Here is a 23,577-nt window from a genome sequence, read left to right on the forward strand (position 1 = left end):
CAGCCCTTGAGGGTGTTGAGAGGAGCATGACCTGGCTTTTTAGGGCAAGGTGGGGATGGGGACCAGGACCTGGAGGGTGACAAAGGGAACTCAGTGGCCCGTGAGGGCAAGGAGAGGATGGGGGCCTGGCCCAGGACTGTGAGGAGGGGAGCTGGGCCTGGTCCTTGAGGGCAATTAGAGGAGGGGGGCCGGCCCTGGAGGGCAAAGAGGGGGCAGGGCCTGGCCCTGGAGGGCTGGGAGGGGATCAGGTCCTAGGCCCTGTAGGCGGAGGTGGGGAGGAGGGCCTGGCCCAGGATGGTGAGCAGGGGAGTAGGGTCTAGTCCGGGAGGGCGAGGAGGGGAGCAGGGCATGGCCCTGGTGGGCTCAAGAGGAGCACAGCCCAGGCCCTGGTGGGCAAGGAAGTGAGCAGGGTAAGCCCCTGGAGCACAGCAAGGGTATCAGGGCGGGGCAATGGAAGGCATAGAGGGAAGCAGCATCCTGCACTGGAGGGCAGCAAGGAGAGTGGATCCGGCCCTAGAGGAAAGGAGGGGAGCAGGGCCCAGGCCCTGGAGGGCGAGGAGAGGAACCGGTCAGGTCCTGGAGGGTGAGGAGGGGAGCGGGGTCAGGCCCCGTAAGGCAGTGATGGGAGCAGGACCCATGCCTTGGAGGGTAAGGAGGGAAGCGGGTTCAGGTCCTGTAGCACAAGGAGGGGAGCAGGTTCCAGGACCTGGAGGGCGAGGATGGGAGCAAGCCCTGACCCTGTAGGTTGATGAGGGGAGCTGGCCCAGCCCTGGAGGTCAAGGAAGGGAGCGGGGCCTGGGCCTGGAGGGTGAGGATTGGAGCGGGGCCCATGCCCTGGAGGGCAAGGAGGGAAACTGGGCTCAGGCCTGGAGGGCAAGGAGGGGAGCGGGTCAGGTCCTGGAGGGCAAGGAGGGGAGCAGGGTCCTGCACTGGAGGGCAAGGAGGGGAGCAGGTCAGGTCCTGGAGGGTGGCAAGGAAAGCAGGGCAGGGCCCTGGAGGGTGAAGAGGGGAGCAAGGCAGGGCCCTGGACAGCGAGTAGGGGATCGGGGACTAGGCCCTGGAGGGCAAGGAGGGGAGCAGGGCAGGGCCGAGGAGGTGAGGAGGGTACGGGGCCCAGGCCCTGGAGGCTGCGGTGGTGAGCTGGGCCAGGCCTTCAAGGGCAAGGAGGGGAGCAGGGCCCAGGCCCTAGAGAGCGAGGAGGGGAGCAGGGCCGGGCCCTGGAGGGCAAGGAGGGGAGCCGGGTCCTGCACTGGAGGGCAGCGTGGGGAACGGGGCCCAGGTCCTGGAAGGCAACAGGTGAGCTGGGCCCGGCCCTGGAGGTGAGAGATCTGAGCCTGGATCACGGTTCACCTATTTTAGACTGGGCCTCCATCTTGTTATTTGGGCCTGATAGCCACCCTCCAGGCCAGACACCACTCCCCTCCTCACTCACCAGGGCCTGGGCCCTGCTCCCCTCAGCTCCTTCCAGGGCCAAACCCAGCTCCCCTCCTTGCCCTAAAGGGCCTTGGCCTGCTCCTCTGCTTGCCCTAAAGGGACTGGGCCCTGCTCCCCTCCTTGCCTTCCAGGGCCAGAAAATGCTCTCCTAAGGTGCAGACCTCCTCGCCCTCCAGGGCCCGGGCCCAGCTCAGCTTGCTGCCTTCCAGGGCTGGAGGATGCTCCCCTCACAGCCCTCCAGGTCCGGACCCCGCTCCCCTCCTCACACTCCAGGGCCTGGGCCTTGCTCCTCTGCTCGCTCTCAAGGGGCTTGGCCCCACTCCCCTTCTTGCCATCCAGGGAATGGGCCCCGCTCATGTCATCACCCTCCAGGGCTGGACCCCGCTCCCTTCCTCGCTATCCAGATCCTGGGCCCCGCTCCCCTCCTCACTCTCCAGGGACGGCACCACTCCCACCTCACACTCCAGGGCCGGTGCTGTGCTCCCCTCACCGCCCTCCAGGGCTGGGCCCTTCTCCCCTCTTTGCCCTCCAGGGAGTGGGCCCCGCTTCCTTTCTAGCCCTCCAGGGCCTGTGCCATGGTCCTTTGCTTGCCCTCCAGGCACTGGGTCCTGCTCCCCTCCTTGCCCTCCAGAGCCCAGCCGGGATCCCCTCCTCACCCTCCAGGGCCTGGGCCCTATTTCCTCCTCACCCTCCAAGGCCTGGGCCCTGTTCCCTCCTCGCCCTCCAGGGCCATACCCTGCTCCCCTCCTCACCCTCCAGGAAATGGGCCCCACTCCCTTCATCGCCCTCCAGGGACTGGACCCCGCTTCCCTCCTCACCCTCCAGGGCCAAACTCTGCTCCTCCTCTAACCTTCCAGGGACTGGGCCCCACTCCCCTTGCCACCCTCCAGTGCCGGACCCTGCTCCCCTCGCTCTCCAGGGATGGGTGCCACTCCCCACCTCGCACTCCAGGGCCTGTGCCCTGCTCCCCTAGCCACCCTCCAGGGCTATACCAGGCGCCACTCGCTGCCCTCCATGGCCAGACCCCACTCCATCCTCACCCTGCAGGGCCTGGGCCCTGCCCCACTTCTCTCCCTTCTTGGAGAGACCCCACTCCCCTCCTGGCCCTCAAGGGCCTGGTCCCTGCTCCCCCATCACCCTCCTGGGAGTGGGCCCTGCTCCCCTTGCAGCCCTCCAGGATCAGACCCTGCTCCCCTCCTCACTCTCCAGGGCCTGGGCCCTGCTCCACTCCTGGCCCTCCAGGGCCTGGGCCCTGCTCCACTCCTCGCCTTCTTGCCAAGCTCTGCTGCACTACTCGCCCTTCAGGGCCTGGCCCCGCTCCCCTCCTCACCCTCCAGGGTCTGGGTCCAGCTCCCTTCATCGCCTTCCAGGGCCAGACCCCGCTGCCCTCCTTGCCCTCCAGGACCTGGCTCTGCTCCCCTCTGGCCCTCTAGAGCCTGGGCCCACTCCCCTCCTTGCCCTCCAGGGCCTGGCCCTGCTCCCCTCTGGCCCTCCAGGGCCTGGGCCCCACTCCCCTCCTTGCAATCCAGGGGCAGACTCTGCTCCCCTCCTCAGTCTCCAGGGCCTGGGCCCTGCTCTACTCATGACCTCCAGGTCCGAAGCCCGCTCCCCTCCTCGCCCTCCAAGTCCTGGGCCTTGCACCCCTCCTTGCCCTTTTTCATTTTACCTGCTCTGACTCCCCATACTGAAGGCCTCAATGAACGCCCATGCAAATACAGCCTGTTCAGGCTGCACTGCTTCACTCTGCAGTCTGTTCATCAGGAACTCCATGCAGTCACTGCCACAATTCTCCTGCTTCTTAAAGTTGTTCTGACCCACAGCTGATTTTAATTTCCTCCCACTCTACCTCGTTAATGAGCTCTACCCTCTTCCCACCAGCCCTCCAGCCCACTACTCTCCTAAGATAGAGAATCTGCAACAATCTTGCCTCACTGCCAGCCATTCACATCCTGTCTTCCTACAAGGTGTGAGAAGAGCAATTTTCAACTAGAAAAAATTATATCCCTCTCTTTTTTTTTTTTTTTTGACAGGCAGAGTGGACAGTGAGAGAGACAGAGAGAAAGGTCTTCGTTTTGCCATTGGTTCACCCTCCAATGGCCGCCGCGGCCAGCGCGCTGCGGCCGGCGCACCACGCTGATCTAATGGCAGGAGCCAGGTGCTTCTCCTGGTCTCCCATGGGGTGCAGGGCCCAAGCACCTGGGCCATCCTCCACTGCACTCCCTGGCCACAGCAGAGAGCTGGCCTGGAAGAGGGGCAACCGGGACAGAATCCGGCGCCTCAACCGGGACTAGAACCCGGTGTGCCGGCGCCGCAAGGTGGAGGATTAGCCTAGTGAGCCGCGGCGCCGGCTGAACTATATTCCTCTTAAAACCTATCACTATTCATGAAATCTAGCGATTCAGATGTAAGCAATTATTTTATTTCGCTCTCAACCATTCAGAGAACATACAGATGTATGCACATATGACATTCCTGATGGATGTATCTAAAAATAAATTTCTATTTAATATTAACCTATGAAAACAGATCATAACAATATGCTCCTGAATTATTTGGAAACAGATTCACTAAGTAGTTTCTATACAAGTGTTACCTATTAAATCTCCTTTTTATAATTTCTTTCAGTGCTAGTTGCTTATAGCACTCGTAAAAGTATATAATCTTGTGGCCAGCACTGTGATGTAGCAGGTAAACACATCACCTGCAGTGCTGGCATCCCATACGGGTGCTGGTTTGAGTCCTGGGTGCTCCACTTCTGATCCAGCTCTCTGCTATGGCCTGGGAAAGAAGTAGAAGATGGCCCAAGTCCTTGGGCTCCTGAACTCCCATGGGAGACCCAGAAGAAGCTCCTGGTTTCTGGCTTTGGATCAGCTCAGCTCCAGCTATTGTGTTCATCTGGGGAGTGAACCAGAAGATGGAAGACCTCTCTTTCTCTTTCTCTTTCTCTTTCTCTTTCTCTTTCTCTTTCTCTTTCTCTTTCTCTTTCTCTTTCTCTTTCTCTTTCTCTTTCTCTCTCTCTCTCTCTCTCTCTCTCTCTCTCTCTCTCTCTTTCGCTGCCGCTGCCGCTGCCTCTGCCTCTGCCTCTGCCTCTGCCTCTCTGTAACTCTGACTTTTAAATAAATAAATAAATCTTGAAAATATAAATCATCTAATATGGTTTCCTCCTTCTATCATGAATCTGAATAAAATGTGAATGTGAATAAAACATAAGCTGGACAGTGGCCATGGGGTAGGGGATGGAGGGAGAGTTGACGAGGTCAAGGTGGGAAGGCTAGGTTAACACTGTGACTCGCAGGGTTTTATAGTAACAGATTGCTGGTTTACTCACTGTACAGGTCCATCATTTGTGGCAGGGGACTCTGCTCACAGAAGTCATACTATCTTTGTTACCCAGGCGTGCCAAGCAAGCATAGTAGAATCCTGTCCCATGATAGCACAAGGAAAAGGGAACATGGTAACACAAAACCTATCCCTTTCAACTTCTTCCTCACATGGCTCTCCTTAGTCAACACAAGTTAGTCAAGCCTAACCTACACCTGGGAGGGGAAGTGGCTGCTGATCAAGTGTATCTTTTTAAAATTGAATTTATTTCTTTGTATTGCAGATCAAAAGCAACAGCGAGAGAAAAAGGGAGAGAGAGATTTTCCAACTGCTGGTTCACACTCCAAATACCTGCAACAGCTGGGACTAGGCTAGGCCAAAGTCAGGATCCAGGAACTCACTCCACAAGGGTGGCAGGAACTCAAAGACTTGGACCATTTTCTGTGTCTCCTGGGCACATTCATAAAAGCTGGAAAAGAAGAGTAGCAGGGACCCAAACTAAGCATTTGATACGGGACATGGACACTGTAAGTATTGACTTAACCTACTGTGCCACTACGCTCACCCTAATAAAGTTTATTTGATGAAAGATTCTGTACGCAGCAAAACTCATGTTCAATTCATATGAATATGAATTATGAGCATGTTCTTAATTTTCTTTGTTGTTTTCACCTGAATCTTTACTGTTTCTGAAGGTAAGTTCTTTCTCTCACTAAATAAAAAGCTTAAAATTTTAAGAAAAAAAAGGACAAGTGCTAAAACTCTTCCCATACTAACCTACATAAGAATTTAGAATTCTATATCTTCCCACTGAATTGATAACTATATCATTATGAAATCTCTCTGAATATATCTAGTAATAGTTCCTGCATGAAAGTCTGTCTTGTCAGATCTCAGGAGAGTCTTCTATTCAAAATGTGCAGGTATATTTTCAACATTTTTACTCTTAAACATTTAAGGATTGTATCCTAGATAGCAAATAATTAACTGTTTTTCCATTAAATAAGAAAATTTTGATTTCTAGCTGGATCACTTAGTTAATTTACATTTAAAATTTTGTGATATGTTTTACCTGAATTTAGCATCTTACTTTGTTTCCTGTTTTAGTAGTTTCCTCTTCTCCCTCATTTTGAATCTATACAGTTTGTTACTTAATTTCCTCTCCATTGGTTTGTTGGTTATGTATTCCTTAATTATTTTTGTGGTTACCCTAGAATTGTCAGATTTATTGCTGACTTATCATCAGTATTTCAAATTTACTACTTTTTACAACACTAGAATCATATTTACTGTAATTGTTTCACTTTCATCTTTTTTCCATTATCAGAATTTAAATTATACACATTTTGAACAGATAAGGTATCCATGTGATTGCTTTCTAAAGTCAATAACTTAAATTTACCCCTACATTTAATCCTTCTGTTGTTTATCATTCCTGCTTATATTGTTTTGCTTTTATCTTAGATTGTTTTTCTTCTGCCAAAAGCAAAACTCTTTTAAGAATCATTTTCATACAAATTTCTTGCCAAGGTATTTTTTTAAGATTCATTTATTGTCTGAGAATAAGCAAGACAATGAAACAGATATAGATTTGATAGATAGATAGATATGTAGATAGGTATATAGATAGATGGCAGATCATCCGATAGAGATAGAGAAAGAGAGAAAGAGAGAGAGCTCCCAATCTGGTAAGCACTTTAAATGACTACAGTGATTGGGGTTGTGCCAAGCCAAAGCCAGGATCTGAAAGCCTAGTCCAAGTCCCCATATGTGTTGCAGGAACTCAATTACTTGAACCATAACCTGTGCCTCACAGGGTCTGCATTACTAGGAAGCAAGAATCAAAAGCTGTAGGTGGGTATTGAATCCACGTACTCTGGTGTGGAATGTGGGCATCTTTACTGGCCTGTTTAACTGGGAGACCCAACACCTTGCCCCACTGCACTTTATTTGGTACATAAACCTATGTACAAGAGAGGTCTTCACAAAATTGATGGAAAACGCATATTTTGAAAAATGTACATGAATTCCAAAGCTACAGCAAAATAACTATTTTATTACCAGTTCTACACAAAATTTTTGAAGTTCACTGCTATTTTGCCTTCCTTGGTAAAGTTTACTCTTGCTTGTACACTTCTAGGTTCCTCTAGTGCTTTCTTCACCTTCAGTCTGTTGCTCCATGGTTTTTTTTGTCTCTGAGAAGCTGACTCTCAGTCTCACTGCTGTACTTCAGAAAGTAACATGAGTTGAGCTTTTTGCTGGTATTAAGAGGATCTCTTACATTTCAGTTATCAATACTTGTTCTAGCTCATAATGAGATGTGGTTTTCATTGAATATATCCTGTTTACAGTTCACAATAGTTAGTAACAAGCCCTGAGGAGGGCGGACCCTTAGCCTGGTATCACAGAGGAGCTGATGAGCCTGGGGCTGCCCAGCAGGGGCACAGGAGACCTGGGGGAAGCTCAGGCCCCTCTCCCTAGACCCCAGGGCTGAGCCAGAGGCAGCTTGGGACCCTGTCTCAACTCCAGGGCTGACCAGAGGCAGCTCTGGCCTGTCTCCCTAGACTCATGGGCTGGCAAGTGGGGGACGTAGGCCTGTCTCCTGACCCCAGGGCTAGCCAGGGGAAGCTCGGGCCTGTCTCCCTCTTCTACAGGGCTGGGGCGGGGAAGCAGCCCAGGCCTGTCTCCCTAGACCCCAGGACCAGCCGGGGGCAGCTCAGTCCAAAATCCCTACACTCCAGGACTGGACGCTGGGGGGCTTAGGCTTGTCTCCCGACCCCAGGGCTGGCCGGGGGCAGCTCGGGCCTGCCTCCCTAGACCCCAGAGCTGGCCAGGGAGCCTGGGCCTGTCTCCCTCTTCTCCAGGGCTGGGGGGGGTTGGCCCGGGCCCATCTCCCTAGACCCCTGGGCTGGCCTGTGGGGGGCTTAGGCCTTTCTCCTGACCCCAGGGCCAGCCAGGGAGCTTGGGGCTGTCTCCCTCTACTCCAGGGCAGGGGGGGGGGGGTTGGCTCAGGCCTGATTCCATAGACCCAAGGGCTGGCTGGGGGCAGTTCAGGCCCATATCCCTAGACCCCAGGGCCAGCCAGGGGCAGCTTGGGCCCGGGTCTCGACTCCAGGGCTGGCTGGGGACTGCTTGGGCCAGTCTCCCTAGAGCACAGTGCCTGCTAGGGGCAGGTTGGGCCTGTCTCCCTCTTCTCCAGGGCCAGGGGGTTGGCCCAGACCCGGCTCCCTAGACCGCAGGGCTGGCCGGGGGCAACTCATGTCTGTCATGACCCCAGGGCTAGCAGGGTGGAGGGGGTGGCCTGGGCCCATCTCCCTCGACCCCAGGGCTGGCCGGGGGACGCTCAGGCCAGTCTCCCTAGACCCCAAGGCCAGCCATGAGCAGCTTCGGCCTGTTGCCCTCTTCTCCAGGGCCAGGGGGTGGGCGGCCCTGACCCATCTCCCTAGACCCCAGGGCTGCCCGGGGCAGCTCAGACCTGTGTCTTGAACCCAGGGATGGCCGGGAGTGGCACGGGTCCATATCCTGATTCCAGGGCAGGCCAGGGGCAGCTCGGACCCGTGTCTTGACCCCAGGGATGGCTGGGGGCAGCTCAGGCCCGTCTCCCTAGACCATAGGGTTGGCCAGGGGTGGCTCAGGCCTGTCTCCTTTGACCCCAGGGCCTGGCCGGGGGCAGCTTGGGCTCATGTCTCATCCCCAGGTCTGGCCGGGGGCAGCTTGGGCCAGTCTCCCTAGACCCCAGGGCCAGCAGGGGGCAGCTTGGGAATGTCTCCCTCTTCTCCAGGGCTGGGGTGGGGGACAGCCTGGGCCATCTCCCTAGACCGCAGGGCTGGCCAGGGGCAGCTCAGGCTCATGTCTCAACTCCAGGGCTGGCCAGGGGCAGCTTGCGCCTGTCTCCCTCTTCTCCAGGGCTGGGGGGGGGGGCAGCCCGGGCCCGTCTCCCTAGATCCCAGGGCTGGCCGGGGGCAGCTTGGGCCCATTTCCCTAGAGCCCAGGGCCAGCAGGGGGCAGCTTGGGACTGTCCCCCTCTTCTCCAGGGCTGGGGTGGGGGACAGCCTGGGCCATCTCCCTAGACCGCAGGGCTGGCCAGGGGCAGATTGGGCCTGTCTCCCTCTTCTCCAGGGCTCGGGGGGTGGGGGGGACGGCCCGGGCTCATCTCTCTAGATCCCAGGGCTGGCCGGGGGTGGCTCAGGCCCTTCTCCTGACTCTAGGACAGCTGGGGGCAGCCCAGGCCTTCTCCCTACACTCCAGAGCCTGCCAGGTGGCAACTCAGGCCAGTGTTGGACTCCCAGGCTGGCTGGGGGCAGCTTGGGCCTGTCTCCCCCTTCTCCAGGGCTTGGGGGGGCAGTCCGAGCCTGAATTTCTAGATCCCAGGGCCGCTTGGGGGCAGCTTGGGCCCATCACTCTAGATCCCAGGGCTGGCTAGGGGCAGCCTGGGCCCGTGTCTCTACTCCAGGGCCCATCTCCCTAGACTCCAGGGTTGGCCAGTGGGGTCTTAGGCCTCTCTCTCTCTCTCTCTTTTTTTTTTTTTTTTTTTTGACAGGAAGAGTGGACAGTGAAAGACAGACAGAGAGAAAGGTCTTCCTTTTTCTGTTGGTTCACCTCCCAGTGGCCACTGTGGCCAGCGCACTGCTGCCGGCACACCATGATGCTGATCCGCAGCCAGGAGTCAGGTGTTTCTCCTGGTCTCCCTTGCAGGTACAGGGCCCAAGGACTTAGGCCATCCTCCACTGCACTCCTGGGCCACAGCAGGGAGCTGGACTGGAAGAGGAGCTACTGGGACAGAATCCGGCATCCCGACCGGGACTAGAACCCAGGGTGCAGGCACCGCAGGCAGAGGATTAGCCTATTGAGCCACGGTGCCATAGGCCTGTCTCTTGACCCCAGGGCTGTCCGAGAGCAGCTCGGGCCTGTCTCCCTAGACCCCAGGGCCGGCCATGGAGCTTGGGCCTGTCTCCTTCTTCTCCAGGGCTGGGGGGGGGGGTGGCTCGGGCCCGTCTCCCTAGACGCCAGGCCTGGCCAGGGGCAGCTTGGGCCTGTCTCCCTCTCTCCAGGGCCGGGTGGTGGCAGGTAGCTAGGGCCCATCTCCCTAGACACCAGGACTTGCAGGTGTTTGCTCGGGCCTATCTCCTGACTCCAGGGCCAGCTGGGGACATCTTGGGTCCCTCTCCCTAGACCCCAGGTCTGCCGGGTGCTTGGGCTGTCACCCACCCCTGTCACTTATCACTGGTATCCCCGGGAACCAGGTAACGCGGCAGCCACTGGGCCATCCCAAGGAAGTGGCACCTGAGCTCGCACCTGCCCACCTCCAGCCGTGTTCAAATTAATCTTGGCAACTACCTCATGTCTGGTTTCCGTTGGCAACCAGCCAGGCTCTGGGCATGACCCTCTCCAGTGGACAGCCTCTGCCTCCTGGGGCCTGGCCGCGGCTGCCCACGTGGCTTTTGGCATGTGACCCTGGCCTTCCTTGGGGTGATCCCGGGGCCGGCGGGCGGCTGGGGGCTGGGGTGCCCAGGTGAGCCCAGCTCAGAGGGCTAGGCAAGTGCTGGGGGTGGGGGTGGAAATCAATGGGTATTGATTGGGGGAGGGGCTACAGAGGAGGAGGCTTGGGGGCGGGCTGGGGGCTGAGTGGCACACTGCCAGGAATAACACCAATGGGGGAGGAAGTGCGGACAGAGCTGGAATCAGCCCTGATGGGGCCCAGAGCGGGGCTCTGGCTTCCTGCCCCCTCCCTGGCTGCAGGGAGCGGGCGGCACCTGCCCTCACACCCCCCTCCCAACAGTCACAACCTGTCCCAGCGCCCTGACCCACTGTGGACCCCCCTCCCTGTGAGCCCTGCAGGGAGGCCCCTCCCCACCTCTCCCTGCACCCTGGCCCCCCACCCCATCCTCGCTGGGGCCTTGCTTGGCTTGGTTTCCCTCTGCTCTCAGGCAGGTGGCGGGGGAAGAGTTAGGGCCAGGCCTGAGCCCTATTAGCTTTGGTTTCTGAATCAATTAGGAGCTCAAAGCCCCCACTGGAGGGGGTCTGGGCCCGGTCAGTGCCGCCCCGGCTCCCAGTGACCTGGGTGTGGGAGCTGCTGGCCCCTGCCCTGTGCCTGAGGCCCAGAGGGGTGCAGCAGGGTCCAGCCACGGCCTCGGGGACCTCCCCCACATGACCTGGAGCTTCTGGGCTGGCTTTTCTGTGCATCTGAGACCCCCTCCCCAATAACACGGTGAGGGGCTGGGGCTCTGGGGCCCCTCCTATTGTCTCAGGCCCAGGGTCCCCTAAGGCGTGCAGGTTGGGGGACACATGGGCCCCGGGGTCACTCACCTCCCTGCTCTGAGCCCCTCCCCAGAGCAGGGTCTCCCCCCAGGCCACTGGGCCTGGGGCACAGGGTGGGGGTGAGGCAAGTTCCAGCCGATGGCTGTGTGACCCTGGGCAGGTCCCTGGACTCTCTGGGCCTCTCCCCATCTGGACAGATGTTGGGCAGGAGGCAGGAGGGGGAGCCCAGGAGAAGGCAGCCCAGGCTCGCTGGAGGACCCTGGAGCCCAGGCTGTGGCTGGCAGCAGAGGCGGGCAGGCTCCCCTCTCCTCTCCGTGTGCCCCCCAGGCCAGGCCGGCCCCTCTGCCAGGCTCCCAGCCCCCCTCCGGCAGCCTCTCAGCCCCTACCTGTACCTAAAAGCTGCCCACAGGATCCCTTGGTCCTAATCCCAAAGGAACGGTTTGCAGGGAACATGTTGGTTGCAGAGTAGGCTGCAGGGAGGAGAGCGACCAAGAGCCCATTAGCGAGGGGCCGGCCAGGTCCAGAGAGGGTGTCCGCTGCCTGGGGTCACACAGCCGGCCCTCTGCACGCACTCCCGCGGCACCCCGCACCCCGCGGTCCTGGGGGCCGCCTGTCTCCGAGGGCATTTGGTAACTTCCAAACTGCTGCGTGGGGCAAGGCAGGACAGCTGCAGGTCTGCAGGCCTCACTCCCTCACTCTAATCATGCCCAGGGCACTTGGTCAGGGGCTGCAGAGGGGGAGGGGAGCAGGGGCCTGGCCAGGCCTGGGGGCAGGAGCCTGGGTTTGTGGTCAGAGCCCCGTGTGGCTTCCAGGGAGGGGATCTACGTGCTGTCCACATCTATTAAGTGCCTACTGCATGCCAGGCCCTGGGCATGGCCCAGTTCACCCCCAGGGGAGTCTTCTCAGGACACAGTTGCCCTCCCCCACCTCACAGGTGAGTGGGCGGGGTAAGCCTGGGCCTTCAAGCTGGCTGAGGCAGGATTTGAATCTGGGGCCAGCTTCCTGGCAATTCAAGGGAAGCTGGTTCCTGGCCTGGGTGTGAGAGGGGGCGGGGCAGGGCGGACAGAGGTCACCAAGCTGTGATCCAGGGTTCTCAGCTGGAAAAGTATAGAAGGGGGTAGGGGGCTTCCAGGGCCAGGTGGAACCCTCCCTTGCACTGCGAGATGTGGCCCATGGCGGGCTGTGCACAATGCCAGCACCCACGGAGTGCTGGTTCGAGTCCCGGCCGCTCCACTTCCCATCCGGGTCCCCAGCTGATGGCCCAGGTGCCTGGGCCCCTGCACCTGCGGGGGAACCACGGATGGAGCTCCTGGCTCTGGCATGGCCCTGCCCCAGCCATTCTGGGAGTGACCCAGTGGACAGAACACCTGTACCTCTCTCTCTCTCTCTCTTCTCCCCCCCCCCCGCCCCCAACTCTGCCTTTCAGATAAATCATAAATGTATCCTAAAAATACCCAGAATGGAGTGGGCCAGCCCGGGGCTCTGTCCCCCTGAGTCCCCAGAGCTGTGAAGTCCGGATCCTCGTTCCCGCAGCCCGCAGACGCCTGGGGCCTGAGACCCCTGCGCCCCCTGTGCTGCCCACCCCCCTGCGCGCGCGCGCCCGGCTCCTCTGGCCCTGACCACGTGGCCCCTGGCTCTCTGGAGGGCAAACCGCGGGTCCTGCAGGGGAGCCCTGATTCCCACCGGCTTCCTGGGAGGCGGCTCCCCCTAGCTGATAGGAGGGAGACGGGAAGGAGCCCAGTATGTGCGGGGGGGGGGGAAGTGGAGGGAGGAGTGGACAGGCACGCCGCCCCTTCCGCTAGACTGGGGCCAGAGCCTGCGGGGAAGGGAGGAGCGCTGCGTGCCCCGCTGAGCGGGGGTGGGGGGCGGCCGCGGAGGGACCAGGGCGCCGGCAGGGCCACGGGGGTTGGGCAGGCCCGAGACCGGATGGAGGTCCAGGGGGCTGGGACCCCTGTACCCCTCCTCCCTGTCTGTTCACAAGGTGCAACCTCGCCAGCCGCTCCCAAATGCGAAACCCCGAGGGCAGGACGCGCATCGCTGCGGGGGCCTGGCAGGAGACAAGGAGAAGGAATCTGCGGCTGCCCGCGGACCCCTGTCCCCGGCGCCGCGCCCCTCCGCCGCCCGTTGGCCATCCCGCACTCACAGGTCCAGGCTGCTGGCTGGCCGGGTCGCAGGCCAGCGACATGAGATCTTTGAGCGGGTCCTGAGGGTTGAGATGCGGCGGGTAGCGGATGGCCGTGTGCGGGAAGTAGGTGGACGCCATCTGCTGCAGGATGGACGTGGTGGGGAAGTGCAGGGCGGAGGACGGGTGCGGACTCCGGACGATGCCTACGCGGCGGGGCGGTGAGCGCGGGGCTTGGGCCCAGCGCTCCGCCCTGGCCCCGGTCCCGCTCCGCGCCTGTGTGTGCGCTCTGCCCCAAGCCTCTGGCCCCGGCCCCGCGCCGGTGTGCGCGCTCTGCCCCAAGCCCTTGGCCCCGGCCCCGCGCCGGTGTGCGCGCTCTGCCCCTGGCCCCCGCCCAGCCCCGCGCTCACGGCTGTGCACGGCGATCACGGGCTAGTGGTGCTGCGTGAAGCTGCACAGGCGCGGCGAGTCCTGCGGCGAGGGGCTGTTGAATGGCGACTTGTCCATCTCCGTCTTTTTCATGGGCGACAAGATGCCTGCGCGGGGCGGGGACGCCGCTGAGCCGCGAAGAGCCCCAGGCCCCCGCCCGCGTGAACGCAGCCTCGCACGTCTGCTGCTCACTCCCCAGCCGCCGGCCTCAGCTGGGAGCTCCGCTCCCTCGGGTCTCCCCAAGGGCGCGGCGACTGCAGCCCGAAGCCGCCCCCGGCCCGCCCTGTGGGGCCCCAGGGTCTGTGCCCCAAGCCCGCCCTGCATACTCCCTTCTGTCCTTGGCCGCCTCCCCCTCCCCAGGCAGGGGCCTGCCCGCCGCCCCCCACACCGCCCTCCGCTGGGAGGGGCGTCACTGGGACGTCTCCGGGGCCCAGGCCAGCTGGGCTAAGGGCTGAGCCACTCCCGGGGGTCTCATGGCCCACCTGGTGCCACCGCCCGGGGGTCTGGGGTTCCCTGGGGGGGGGGACCCTAGGGGAGAGGAAGCTGGGCTGGCCCTGCAGACTGCGCGTGTGCACCCGTGTGTGCATCCGTGTGTGCGTGCGTGTACCTGTGTGCACCCGTGTGCATCCTTGTGTGTATCCGTGTGTTCACCCGTGTATGCATGTGCACCTGTGCGTGTGTGTGTACCCGTGTGCATGCGTGTGTACCTGTGTGTGTGTGTGTGTGTGCATGTATGTGTGCGGACGCTTGCTCACAGGATCTCCCAACAGAGTTACCCCAAGTGGAAGCAACGCCAGGAACCCAAGGGGTCGGACTAGGGCTGGGGGAGCTGGGCGGGGCGGGGGGACGAGGAGGGCGGGGCGGGGTTGGGGGGGCGGCGCAGGCTGGAGCGAGCCTGTGGTCCTCAGAGTTGACTAAGGGGAGTGGCAGGAAATGGCTCCTCTGAACCTTCCTGGAACTGCTGGGGTGCAAGGCTAGGGTCCTGGAGGCCTGGGTGGGACGGCCAAGGGGCCGGGACCAACGCCCCCTCCCTCGTGCGTTTCTCGCTCAAGCTTCCTGCGCCTTTATTCCCAGTTCCCCCTTCCCCATTGAACAGGACGCCGGCTAGAATTCTCTCGGGAGGGCTTCGCCTGCATCCCAGCTCTGCTCACCTGGGCCCTGCGCCCGCATGGGGGACCTGGATGGAGATCCTGGCTCCTGGGTGCAGCCTGCCCCACCCCGGCCTTGTTGGCCATCTGGGGAGTGACCCAGTGGGTAGAGGACCCCTCTCTCTCTCCCTCCCTCTCTTGTTATCTCATTAAATAGATAAATAAACCTTAAAAAAAAAGGTTTATATTTGTCATAATCACCAATATCTTTGGAAAAGTTTTTAAGTATTGGGAAGCTGTAAAGATTATAATGATGGATAGGGGCTGGTGCAGTGGCTCACTTGGTTAATCCTCCTCCTGCGGTGCCCGAATCTCATATGGGCACCAGGTTCTAGTCCCGGTTGTTCCTCTTCCAGTCCAGCTCTCTGCTGTGGCCCAGGAAGGCAGTGGAGGATGGCCTGAGTGCTGGGACCCTGCACCCGCATAGGAGACCAGGAGGAAGCACCTGGCTCCTGGCTTCGGATCCGCACAGTGCTGGCTGTAGCAGCCATTTGGGGAGTGAACTAACAGAAGGAAGACCTTTCTCTCTGTCTGTCTCTCTCTCACTGTCTATAACTCTACCAGTCAAATAAATTTTTAAAAAAAGATAGATAAAAATTCTCCAAAAACTCAAACATTAGCTTTAAAGCTCAATTTTAATCCGTTACAGAATATATTTTCAGTTATTTTATTACATTTTAAAAATTTATTTGAGGGTCAGAGGGTCAGAGAGAGATTTGCAGAGAGAGAGAGAGAGCAGGCTGAAGCTAGACTGGTCCAAAGCCACAAGCCAGGAATTCAGATCTGAGTCCCTCATGTGGATAGCAGGAAGCTAATCATTTCAGTCATCTCCGCTGTCTTTCAGGGTCCTCACTAGCAGGAAGCTGGAGTCAGGAGCCAGAACTGGGTATAGAACTCAGGTACTCTGACACAGCATATGGGTATCTTAACTGGCATCTTAACCACTGGGCCAAAAGTCGACCCCTTGGTTATTTTTCTTGATGTTTTATGTCACACTTCATTTATTTCCCAGAAATTGTTTTGAGATATCCAAACCCAAATACCAGTGTTTGTCAGTTTTTCTTACAACTGACAATGTTTCATAAAAAAGAAATAACTATCTCTTGCCACTCAGAGAATCTGTTGTTCTTGGTAGCTTTGGGAGCCACAAGGAGGGAAGGCCTATACTTCCTGGTAAGAAAAGTCCTTGTCAAGGTCCCCGCAGGTGCCTAAGGGTCAACCAATGAGAATCAGACCCACCTCAACCTTTAACCCCCATGCCCGAATCTATAAAAGGAGAACTCCCAATCTCTGACAGCCCCCCCGCTCTGTTGTTCTGTTGGGGCTCTGGAACCTCGCCCGGGAGTGGAACCCCAATAAAAGCCTGTGAATTAATTGATTTGTCTGCCTGGGAAGATTTGTTATGCACCGGACATCTTGAAGTTCTCAAGACAACCAACATGTCTATGTACAACATAAGGGCTTTATGAGGGCTTGTTCTACATTTTTTTCTGTTGTTATTGTGAATCTGTGCAGGAAATAGCATTATGAGCAATACTACAATTTTGTGGCACTGCTGAGCTGAAGATCAGCAGGTGTCTTTATCCACCATTGCTTTTGAACCATCACTGTAAGTGTTATCACAGTGGGAAAGGCAAATTACACCTTGGTATTGTTAAAAAAAAAAAAAAAGAGCATTTTTACCTCCTGAGCCCTGTCAAAAAGTCTCAGGGATTCTCAGGGGCTCAGGGACCATATTTTGAGAACTTTTGCTCTAGTCTTTTTGTTTGTTTGTTTGTTTGTTTTTTACTTGAGACGTGGAGTTACGGAGAAAGGGAGTGACAAAGAGAAAGGTCTTCCATCCGCTGGTTCACTCCCCAAGTGGCTGTAATGGCTGGAGCTGGGCAGATCTGATGCCAGGAGCCAGGAGCTTCTTCAGAGTCTCCTATATGGGTACAGTGGCCCAAGAACTCAGGCCATCTTCTACTGTTTTCCCAGGCCAAAGCAGAGAGCTGGATTGGAAGTGGAGTAGCTGGGACTTGAACCAGCACCCATGTGGGATGCTGGTGCCACAGGTCACAGCTTTACCTACTCTGGCACAGTGCTGGCTCCTCAACCAGCTCCTCTTAACTGCAAGGCCAAAAGGTCTGAGTTACCAAGAGAGAGGGAGAGATAGAGATATTCTGTCTGCTGCTCCACTCCCCAGATGATCACATAGGCAGGGGCTGGGATGCTGGCATTGCAGGTGGCGGCTTTTCCTGCTATGCCACAATGCTGGTCTCCTGCAATTCATTTATAATTGGGTTTTGAAATACACACCAACCAATGTCTGGTTTTCAAACTAGACTTGGACAGATGTGCCAAAATATACAGAAACAGATACTGTTGAATTTGTAGTAACTTACTTACATTCTTAGTGAATAAGAAGTTAGGGAGCAACCTTTTCCCAGTAATTTAAATGTTTATTACCAGTTGTAATTCAATGACTAGAAGTTACTGTGATGCCCAACATCAGCAAATATAGCGTCTTTGTATAGTCTATGCTAGAGTAAACCATGCCACAGTATAGAATGTTATCTATAGAAGAGAACCCATCTAATGTTCGGGAAAATGAGAGAACTTACATATTCTAAAGGGTAGCAATTTTCAGAGTAGATCCAGGGAAGAGACCACCACACAGAGCTGGGTTATTTTTTGGTTTAGTTAATTTTTCTTTTTTATGTTACCCATATATATTTCCTCTTAAAATAAGCCTCCTAGTCTTCATATCTTTGTGCTATTGTTCTCAAAAGTAGGGCAGCAGGGCCATCCCAGGCGGTCCTGCTGGGAAATCAGCACACAGGACTCCCTTGTATCCACCCCTCCTTTTTTGCAACTGTTGCAAACACAGGAAATGGTGATTTGGTCCACTTGTGTGGTCATTAGGAAGAACACCAGCTTTGGGACCTGCTGGACCTCTGGGCAAGTAAGTTCCTTTGGCTTTCTGTGTCTTTTTTCCTCCTGGCAGATGGCAATGAAAATCTGTCCACCTCAGAGCTCCTAGGAGCACTAAACGAGGTAAAGCACAAGGCGCTGGGCGCAATGCTGGATGCATAGTAGGTGCTTTGTGAGAATTATCATTATGTTAGTTCAGTGTCCAAGGGACTCCTTTATATTCTATAAGCTCTGTCTTTCTAATTCTCCTTCAGTTGTTGTACTCTAATGCCCAGACTTCCCTGGTAAGCTGTTCTGGAAAGATAAGCAATTATGCAGGCTTCTTGGTTGGTTTAGCATGGATTAAAACAAAAGTCTCTAGTTTCTCATGACTGTAGAGTCCTTTAATGAAGAGTGAGTGCTCTTTGTCCTCTTGATTTCAAAAAGGAAGTTACCTTTCCTAGAATGCTTTTGTGTTATGGTTACATGCATTACCACGTATCTTGAATGTATATTATTTATTGTGTAGAAGCCTCTGTAGCAAGACAGCTGCAACTCAAAACAGGTCCGTGGTGATATAAAGCAGGAATGTAACCTTTGTAAGAACATTTTTAAAGACTTTATTTCTTCATTTTCAGTTCTTTCAACTTGACATGGCAGAAAAACCAACATGTATGCCTACAAAGAAACCTAATGATGAAGAGACAGTTCAGTATATCTTCCCAATAGAACTCTCTGGGCTTCAGTAAGATTGGAAACTATTGACTGAGTACACTGGTGTAGACCCAGATGTCAAAGGCTTGCTTTTTATGCTTGCACATGAATTAACTTTTCTTAACTTTTATTTCCTTGCAGTTAAATATCAATGACAGTTTAAATCATGATTACATTTTTTGAGTCTCCTGATTTTGTTAGTAATTCAGAAGACTATTCCTATTTAACAGCAAAGGAAAACATATTAAAATTCCAGAACTTATCAATAGGTGAGAAGAAAAATGCTATCTTGAGGAGTATATTTGTACAGTTTATGTACCAAAAATGAATACCTTTTATTTTTAAAGTTTTATTTTATTTATCTGAAAGAATGGCAGAAAGAGAAAAAAAAGGAAATGAGAGAAAAAAGAGGGAGAGATTTTGCTCATAGCTGGTTCACTCCCCAAATGACCACAACAGCCAGACCTGGGCCAAGCCAAAATCAGGAGCCGGGAATTACATCTCCCCACTTGGCTGGCAGGAACCCAGGGACTTAAGCTACTACTTGATGCCTTACCAGGTGCATTAGCAGGAAGCTGGATCTGAAAAAGTGCTGTAAGGAGTCGGGGAGGGGGAGGAGAGAAGTTACCTGGTTGAGTGGAGAGATTACACCTGGGCAGGCAGGTCAGGTGGGCGGCTCAGCAGAGAGGCAGAGGGCTGAGCACACCCCATCCAGTTGAGGTGGGGGTGGGGTGGTTTAAGGAGATGGGTCTTTGTCTTCACACATCTCTTCCTGAAACAAAGGATTTTATGGATGTAAATATTAAGAAGCTCCTGTCTGAGTTTTCCCCTGAAGGTATCAGACAGGAGGAAGCCTAGCTGGTGCTGTCCTGAGTTTAGAGGAAAGGTGAGCAAGACCCCCTGGAGAATTGGGATCCAGAGCAGGGTATTTGAAATGCAGATACTGGGCTACATCTGGAAGGTTATCAGGCAGAAGGGGTGGGGACCACCACCTGGCAGGTTATAGGGTAGGAGGGAGCAGGGCAAGATGCAGATACTGGGCTGCCCCTGAAACATTATCAGGATGACTTTGAGATGCAGATGCATATCCTGGACATAGACATCTTCTCTTTAGGCCTTTGTCACACACACATAAGCTCATATCTGACTTCCTACCTAACAGTTATCCCACATGAAGTGCCTACATTTGATTCTCAGTTTTGGCTCCCAGCTACAGCTTCCTGGAATCCAGACCCTAGAAGTCAGCTCTGATGGCTCAAATGATTGGGCTCCTGCCACTCAGCTGGAAGACTTGGATTATATCCCTGGATCCTAGCTCCAGTCCTGGCCACTGCAGGCATTTGGAGAATGAACCAGCAGATAGAGTGCTCTCCCCCTCCCACTTTCTCCTTCTCAAATGAATAATAAAAAATTCTTAAATTTACAAATTAAGTGTGTCCACTTAAGCCTTAAATTCACATAGGAAAGGAATGAAAAACAGGCATTGTCACTAATGATGAGAGTGTATCTTGGCATAGTATCGACAATGATTACACAATTTTATACATTTTCTTACCCAACAATTCCATTTATAAGAAAATAGCACAAAATATACTTGAAAAGATAGGTATTTTCAGTGCTGCAGCATTATAAGAAATAGGGAAAATGTCATCTTACAACTACCCAGAGGGGACTGGCTACTGAAGAACAAGACATCTATGCACTGAGAAAGTACAGAAGTGTTAAAAGGAATAGGTTGACTTGTATTTGCTGATACAAAAAGGAATCCAAAGATTAGTCATTGCTGGAAAAAGCTGAGTTAAAAAGATGTTTTCTCCCTCCTATTTTTTAAAATTCTTTAGTAATGTGAGAATGGTATTTTTTAATACTTAAGACTAAGTTGTCCAGTTGTAAAAGCATTCAATAAACAGTTGGAAGATTACCCGCTGCTGTGGTCCAAAATGTTGAGTTCCCCCAAAAATTTGTATGCTGAATGGCAATCCCCAAAGCAGTAGTGTCAAGGAGTAAGCCACTGGGAGGGGATTAGGCTGTGAGAGTTCTGCCCTCATGAAAAAAGCTTAATGGAAGCTGTTCCTTCTGCTGTGTGAGAATGGGCCATCTTTGAAGCAGGGAGCAAGCCCTCTCCAGGCACCCAATCTTCTGGTGCCTCGATCTTGCACATCTTAGCCTCCAGGCCCATGGCCAATGTTTCTTCTGCAGATACTGTACATCTAAGGTATTTTGATAGCACAGCCCTAGGGGCCTAAGACAGAAATTAGGACCAAGAACTCAGAGAGGTGGCTTTTGGAACTGGGTAATGAGTAGAGGTGGAAGATTTTTGAAGTGATGGCTAGAACAAGCCCATATGGCCATGACAAGAGCATTAAGCTGATTCTGGTGAGGGTTCAGAAGAAGTAGGCTATAAAGTGGGGCCTCAGTGATCTTAGACAATACCTAAGGGGAATAATCGGAATGTAGAGATATATCCATGTCATATGAACAAGGAGTGTGCACCTGTCTGGAGAGGTGCCCATCTGTTCTTACAGATGTCCTTTTCCCTAATAAACTTTGTTACTTTACTTTCCACTACTCTGTCTCATGCCTGAATTCTTTCTTGTGTGAAGACAAGAACCCTGCCATTCACCGGTAACATAACCACTAGGCTAAATGCTCATTCCTCCACCACTATTCAATTACTGAATGACTTTATGATAAAGTCCCTTTCATATGTTATAGAAAATTAGTTCTTTGGAACTTGCTCTCCTTTTGCCATTCTTTTGGGCATCCCACAATAAATGTAATATCTTTTCCATATGATGATCTTTATGCATTTTCAGGCTTTATTCCTCTAAAACGCTTGTTTTATTCACTCTCCAAGTCTTGAGTTTGGATATACAAAGTTCTGTTATGCAGCTAAGCACTCCACTTTGGGTTCTTTCCATCATTTTCCCTGTCCCTCCTCCCTCTTCCTCTTCTTCTTTTCCTTTCTTCCTCCCTTGCAACCTTTCTTCTTGGTTATTTAATAAACAACACTGTATCAGGAACTCTGCAAAATATGGGATGACAGCATTGTTCCAGTGTGCCCCTTAGAGTTGAACATGAATTTCCTAAAATTTTGACCAGCAGAGACAAGTTCAGCTGGCTGCATCCTTTTATCTTGTTACATGGGCTATCATAGTTTTTTGAAATTGTTATATATATATATATATATATATATATATATATATTACAGGCAGAGTGGACAGTGGGAGAGAGAGACAGAGAGAAAGGTCTTCCTTTTGCCATTGGTTTACCCTCCAATGGCTGCCGTGGCCAGCGTGCTGCGGCCAGCGCACCGTGCTGATCCGATGTTAGGAGCCAGGTACTTCTCCTGGTCTCCCATGGGGTGCAGGGCCCAAGGACTTGGGCCATCCTCCACTGCACTCCCTGGCCACAGCAGAGAGCTGGCCTGGAAGAGGGGCAACCAGGACAGAATCCAGTGCCCCGACCGGGACTAGAACCCGGTGTGCTGGCGCCACAAGGCGGAGGATTAGCCTAGTGAGCCGCGGCGCTGGTGAGGAGTTTTTCATCAGAGATATTGGCTTCTTAGTTTCTTGTGATTTCTTTCATTTATCAGTGTAGTTAGAAAATGAATTGGGGAGTGTGCCAGGTTATATTTATTGGAAAGGTTTGTGAGGAATTGACATTTCCCTCTTTAAAAATTTTGTTGAATTTAGTGGGGAAACTGCTCATCTCTTTGTGTATGATTTTTTAAAATTCTAACTCACTCCTTCACTTGTTACAGTTTATTATCTGTGCTTTTTGACTCAGTTTGGTAGTCCTTATCTTCTAAACTTTTATCATTACTTCTATGCTGTATAATTTTTTGAAGTAAGATTTTTGAGCATATTCCTGTATAATCCCTTTTATTCATGTAAAGTTGATAATGATATCTGTTTCATTTAAATTCTACTAAATTGTGAATTCTCTTTTTATCCTATCAGTTTTATTGATTTTTGAAGGCTTTGAAAAAGAGTCTGATATTCCAGTGTTTGTATCTATTCTATAGTTCATTACCTTCTACTTAAATCTTTATTATTCCCTTCCTACTATTTTCAGGTTTGGTTTGATTTTCTTTTTGTAGTATCTTAGAGTGAATGGTTAGATTACTTACTTGAGATCTTGTTTCTTCTTTATACAAGCATTTTTAGCTATAAATTTTCCCCTAAGCATTGCTTTGTACATATACTTTAAGTTTTTGTGTCTTTTGCCTTTATTTCTATTAATTTGGTGTATTTATGTTCTCCGTTCTGATTTTTGGGGTTCAGATATTTAGACTGTTGTTTAATTTTCACATATTTGTGAGTTTGGACAGGGCACGGGTGGCTGTCTTGCGGACCAGGGACTTCTTGGCGAGGGGCGCCCGGCCACCCTTGTTGCTGGCCGCCAGCCCCTTCCTCCTGGCGACAGCCACGGGTTCGGCCTTGGGCGTGGCCATGCGGGAGGCAGGCCGGGTCCTTGGGTCCTTGCGCGCGGGGGCCACATCCTCCGGTGGCCGGGCCGACTTGGGCCAGGGGGATGGGGTGACCTCCTTGGCTGGCACTGCAGTGCCCGTGCCCCCAACCCTGGCCCAGGATGCCCCTGGGAGAGCGGACACGTCCCAGCCCAGCACCCAGATGCGTGGGCATGGGGAGCCACAGCGCCCACCCTGCGACCCCCTCGCGGACACCATCGGCAGTTCTGGCCCCTCTCTGACACTGCCCAATGGAGGCTGCCTGTCAGCCATGGGGTTGCCACCAGGGCCAGGCCTGGAAGCCCTGGAAAAGGCCCTGGTCATCCAGGAGTCAGAGAGGAGGAAGAAGCTCCGGTTCCAGCCCTGGCAGCTGTACCTGCTGGCGAAGAAGGGGGAGCTGCAGAAGGTGATCCTGATGCTGCTGGACAGTCCGGACCCCAACTTCCAGAGCGACAGCAGAGCAAGCGCACGCCCCTGCACACAGCCACCCAGAAGGGCTCCGTGGAGATCTGCCACGTGCTGCTGCAGGCAGGAGCCAACAGCAACGTGGTGGATATTATTATGTCTCATAAGTTATGTCTAAGAGCTCACAAAAGAGGTATCATCCTTAGGTTCTTCTTTAAAGACAATTAAGTTTTGAAAAGGAAAGGAGGGAGAGGAAGGAAGGGAAAAGAGAAAGGGGAAAAAAAGTACAAACACCTTAGAGAAGCAATAACATAGAACATTCTTGTCTAGACTACTGAGGAAGAGTTCTGTTAGTTTTTTATTCGATTTTTTTCTTTCTCTTT

General features: G+C 54.0%; 1 long non-coding RNA gene across 7 annotated transcripts in view; it reads right to left on the reverse strand.

Annotated features, from left to right (window-relative positions):
• LOC127489155 (uncharacterized) overlaps positions 1–23,577 on the reverse strand; it is a 477,275-nt gene that overhangs the window by 55,405 nt on the left and 398,293 nt on the right. Inside the window, exons 2-5 of one of the 7 annotated variants that reach the window (XR_011384363.1) lie at positions 18,947–19,090; positions 13,546–13,671; positions 13,157–13,341; positions 6,174–6,977 (exon numbers count right to left, since the gene is read on the reverse strand). This is a non-coding gene — a long non-coding RNA (uncharacterized lncRNA). Of the gene's footprint in view, positions 1–6,172; positions 6,978–10,619; positions 11,484–11,655; positions 12,297–13,156; positions 13,342–13,545; positions 14,363–18,946; positions 19,091–23,577 lie in introns of those variants that run through there. The other 6 variants (XR_011384360.1, XR_011384358.1, XR_011384364.1 and 3 more) reach the window with 6 other exon arrangements.

The sequence above is a fragment of the Oryctolagus cuniculus genome, chromosome 19 (genome assembly GCF_964237555.1).
Source record: "Oryctolagus cuniculus chromosome 19, mOryCun1.1, whole genome shotgun sequence".
Classification (NCBI taxonomy): domain Eukaryota; kingdom Metazoa; phylum Chordata; class Mammalia; order Lagomorpha; family Leporidae; genus Oryctolagus; species Oryctolagus cuniculus.